Below are 5318 nucleotides of genomic sequence, written 5' to 3'. Positions count from 1 at the left end.
GTGCTTTCAGAGCCTCCCACGGTGAATTGATATTTCTGGGCTTTACATATAGGAGAGTGGCGATGTTTTTTTCACATTCAACATTATTCATCAGTTAATCAGAGATATGTATCACAATGTCAAACGAAAGATTATTTTAGTTTCAAAATATTTTTGAAGAGGGTTGCCACATGTTTTAAGAGTCGATTTTAGTTAACTAATAGACAAGTTATATGAAATGTTAAAAAAGAGTGTCTGGCCAATTCGTCGGAGTATTTTTTTTGTTTTTTTTTTTTTTATTTATGTTACCGCATAACTTTGGACCTCGTTAACCGATTTCTATAATTCTGGTACTCTGAAATTTTCATATGGGAATTAAAGTCGGTTTTGCCTTTTGCTTAAAAATTACTCATTATTTTTTCTCGTAATATTCCTACTGTAAACAAAAAAAAAAAAACTTGTGCAATGAAGAATTTATTATTTCGGTCATATTATATACCGTAAACTTACTGAACAATGACACGAAAAAGCTCTGGTAAATTTTATTCATGCCAATTTCGGATGTTCAGTACGTACATATGTATATAACTACAATAAAAGCAACAACATATTGTGACGTCATTATTCACATCTATGTGTGTATGTATGTATGTATGTATGTATATGACGAGCTTGGAGAACTTTCCGTAAATACACACTAACACTGTGTCCAGCGTAAACACAGGCACGATTTTGCGATGCGTGCGAGCAACGTACTACCCGCAAAATCGTGCGTGGAATGCTGTAAGTGTACAATTACAACGCGATTATACTTATTGTAACTTATTATTCGGCGTGAAATGGCTTCGTATGCGGCAGTTAAAATATTTTTATTCGAAAACAGTTTATTGACATTACTTTTCTAACTTTGTGGTAATTAAAACACAAATAGTAAAAGTTTTTTTTTTGTAAAGTTTATTTTTGCAGTGGTTCATTTACATTTTGAAATGTACATACACCTTACACGAAGCTGACGAATCGGATCCAACTTTTTCATGAATGGAAGAAGCGACCTCAAAAAGAGTGAATTTTCATCTTCTGATGCTTCGAGTAAAGCTAGCTGTTTGGTTTCGATATCTAAAAGCCTAAGCTCAACGGCATTTCCATCTTGATGTTTGTCCTTTCTCTTTCGACGAACAGACAAAGACCTGAATGAAGGGCATGTTTCAACGAAAGTTAGTTCGGAGTTCTTTACTTCGGAATTTGACACTTCATTATCTGTTTTAGTAGCATTAGTATTTTTTGCCACTATTTCAGCATTTGCCACATTATTATCGGCTTCAGTTGCTGTAGTTGAATCTTCAAGCACCACCGACAAATTTCTAGCTGTTTCTCTTGGGAGAATTGTATCTCTAAGGAAAAGCAGGCTTTTGAAATACCGCCACCTCCCAGTATATATAGTTGCTTGGTCTTGTGTGTCGCCCGATTTGCCTTTTGGAATTTTTTTCAATTCCTTACTGAACTGGTCTCGCAAATTTCGCCACTTCTTTTTAGCATCTTGCTCTGAAAAAAAAAAAAAATTTAGATAAATTGTTTTCTCATTCAGGATATTGAAGTCATCAGTTGATTCTATAGTTAAAGAGGCTTGCAAGGACATTTGCGAAGCGATTCAAAAGATATGTGCCAATCATCGAACATTTTGAAAGGGTGTCAAAAGATTATTTTCAAAAGTGAAATTTTCCCAATTCTTTGGGAGGTATCGGTATAGAATTCTCGAAAACCATAAGTTTTTGATCGGAAAACTCTGTTTTTATTCAAAAGATTCCCAGTAATAATACCCAATTACACTGGTCTACAAATTTCAACTTTTTTTCTGCGAATAAGACGGGACCTGGTGTTTCTGAACGGATTTTTCGTGCTGAACACGAATCCGGGGTCAAAAATGTCCCATCACGTCACGTTAGGGGTTGAAACCCCTAAAAACAGCGTTTTTGGCCATTTTCGAAAAAATTATAGAGCTGAACCCTGACGTGGTACAAATTTTGCATATATCAGAAATTAAAGGCTAAACCGTGCCCTTTCGAATGAGCCCTATGCCGAATTGATCGCGTGCACCCTTAAAGCAGGGGGTGTATTTGTGTTTAGGGGTGCAGGAAAAATTGATCACAGAAAGAATTTAATCTTAAACGATCATAGAAAATTAATAATGCCAAGGTTTTAACTATATTAAAAGTCGCTGATTACGAATCTGCAGTTAGATTTTAAAAATTTAAGATGACGGGTCGAATATGGTGGATATTTTCCCTGGACTCCTAGACACAAATACACCCCCTGATCTAAGGGTGCATGCGATTAATTCGGCATAGGGCTCATTCGAAAGGGCACGATTTAGCCTTTAATTTCTGACATATACAAAGTTTGTAGCACGTCAGGGTTCAGCTCTACAATTTTTCAAAAATGGCCAAAAACGCTGTTTTTAGGGGTTTCAACCCCTTTTTTCTCGAAAACGTGACGTGATGGGAAGTTTTGGACCCCAGATTCGTGTTCAGCACGAAAAATCCGTTCGGAAACACCAGGTCCCGTCTTATTCGCAAAACCCTTGTAGACCAGTGTTATTTATTTAGCCATTTTTTTCATAGTGACTACATTTTATAGATCCGCCAAAAGCCCAGAAAATGCAATGACGGGATAAATAAAAAAATTTTTTAGTATTAAAAAATGTTTAAATAAACAATTGGGCATTATTATTGAAAGCCTCTTGAAGAACCAGAGTTTTCCGATCGAAAAATATTGACTTTTGAATTCTTTACCATCTCTACGAAAAAATTTATTTTCCCATATAAAAATACATGGAAAACTTTGAGCAACTTCCAAATATTTTTCAGTTTCAAAATAAAAAATAGGGGTATATATTTTCGATACAGAAAAATCATCAAATGCCCACCCTAGTGCGCTATACCGAGTGGCACATTTAAAATTTGAGTGAAAGCAATAGAAACTATCGTTCTGAATGCTGTTCATATAGTAAAAGCCGTTTGCCTTCTACGCAACATTGTAATTGATATGGAAAAGGAAGACGATTTTCACAATAATTTTGAACAAAATTCAAAATTTAGGAATACAAACGGCAACTTAGGAGCTTCCGGAAAAAATAATCACCCACCACGGGAAGCAGAAATTAAACGTTCTATATTTGGCGACTACTTTTCAGTAAATAAAATATAAAAATTAAATATTATTTAATTTGAATTCAACATTGTTTACAATAAACAACACAAAATAATTCAAATTTGTTTACCTACTTGGAACCCCAACATTTTTGTAACAACTTCGTTCCATTCCTCTTCCGCACTTCGCCTGTCTTTGTAGCGGCAATGGCTTTTATTCCACAAAACACTTCGCTTTTGTATTTCTGAAATGAGAATTTCCATCTTCATTGCTGAATTTCTCGTACGATATTGCGGGCAAAATCAAACGACTTTGACGTCACAATGCACGCATTATCGCAAAATCGTGCCTACGTTGGACGTTTGCATTTGCCAACATATCTGTGCGTTTTTTTGATCTGCTTGCATTAAACGCACCGCAACACATTCACCGCATTTCTCGTGTCTACGCTGCACACGGCGTAGCTGTTATAAAATCCAAAGGCAATTAATTTAAAGAGAGCAAAAGACGGAAAAGTAAGAGCATGCTTTTAGGCGTTTAACAGAGCAAGGCAATAGAGAAGCAATTTTCGAGGACAATACTCAATTGTGAGCACTCGGCGTACCGTCAAGAGCGCACAAGCCCTAATACATCCGAGTCGCTAATTCGAAAATTTGTGCTCGTGTCAAGAGCGGATATTGTAAATGCTTACAAAGTGCAATACAGAAAATAGCAGAATGACAGGAAATGGGAAAGCAGCAGCAGCAGCAGCAGCGTCAACTTGAGTTTATGACATCGGCAATCGGAACGATGTTTCAATGCAAATGAATGACGATGAATTGTATGTATGTATGTATGTAAGTAGAGTGTGTAGAGTGGCGCAGTATATGCCGACGCTGATGCCATTGCCGATGTTGCTGCAGTTGCAGTTGCAGCGAGATAGGTGGCTGGAAATTGCAATAGTAACAACAATTACTAAATAATTATGATCATCATAAAAAGCTGTGCCGCAGCACGTTGACAATCGAACAGAAATAAGTCAACGTTCGAATATGTCGGGTCATTGTGCCTGCATTTGTGTGTGTGCGTTGCCATAAGACAGCCAGCCAGCCGGTCGATTTAACGGTGTTTGTTGCTGGTTGCGTTTACGTGTGTGTGTGTGTGTGTGTGTGTGTGAGTGTACGCGCAGCAACTTAAAGAATCTAAGTAAGAAGTAAATTATGACACGAAATGTGCGCTTATTTGGTTAATGCAACCTCCTGTGGATGCTGTAGGTACTGATTGCAGAATATGGCGATTTTTATTGAATATGGTTTTGCATATGCCCTGGCGTATGAGCAACTTTTGCTTTAGCTTCCAATACCTTATGTTGAAGCATCTTTTTAACTTCAAGAAGCTTTAAAATTAATATAGAAAATTTAAAAATTGCTATTAAAATGCTTGAAAAGACACACATATATGACAATTATATCCACTGACACAAACTCTGCATACGACCTGCTCATAACCGGAGTTAGCTACTGGGGCTGTCAGCAAAGTACCGCTACAGTAGCACAGCAGCACAACAGTTAAAAAAAAAAAAAAAAAAAAAAAAAAAAACCTACACTATTGTAAGCATAAAAGGAAATTCGAAATTCGCAGACAGGTCTGCGCTGTTTTTTCTCATTTAATTTTTTTTTTTCATAGCTGCAACGCCATCATTGTCGTAGTCCTTCGTGCCTACATGGATGTACAAATATTGCGTTTGTTTGTGCAGTTGTTGTCGTGTGTCGGCGCGGTCGTTGTTGCCATCGTTGAGCTGGTCGTTGCCGTTGCCGTTGCCGTTGCCATTACTGGTGGCGTTACAGTGGTGGTCGTAATGGCCAAAGCATCGTAGTCGTTAGTCGTTATAGTCTCGTAATAGTTGTCGCTATTGCATGCACTTGCTGTTCTTGTTGTTGTTTTTACTATTGTTTTGCTGTGGCATTCGTGCAGCATTCATTCGCTCATTGATTGCTGTATGAGTAAAAGCGAAACAAAAAAAATTAAATAAAAAGCAAAAGAGACTCTAAAAAAAGAAAGAACAAAAAAATAATAAATAGTAAGCATCGGCTTGCCAACGTTTTCGGTGATCGGCAAAAAACTTGCGATTCTTGTTTGCCGGTAGCTTTTTCATTGCACTCGCATAGTTTCCGGGCTGCTGCATTGTCGCAAGGGTAACAGTATCAACAAGA

At 37.2% G+C, this 5318-nt stretch overlaps 1 pseudogene; it reads right to left on the bottom strand.

Moving 5' to 3' along the window:
* Window positions 1–975: 975 nt before the first annotated feature.
* LOC118752425 lies at window positions 976–3449 on the bottom strand (annotated as a pseudogene).
* Between the last annotated feature and the right edge of the window lie 1869 nt (window positions 3450–5318).

The sequence above is a fragment of the Rhagoletis pomonella genome, unplaced genomic scaffold (assembly GCF_013731165.1).
Source record: "Rhagoletis pomonella isolate Grant_MI unplaced genomic scaffold, Rhpom_1.0 Rhpom_scaffold_01494, whole genome shotgun sequence".
NCBI lineage: Eukaryota > Metazoa > Arthropoda > Insecta > Diptera > Tephritidae > Rhagoletis > Rhagoletis pomonella.
This window is presented reverse-complemented; position numbering and strand designations above follow the sequence as displayed.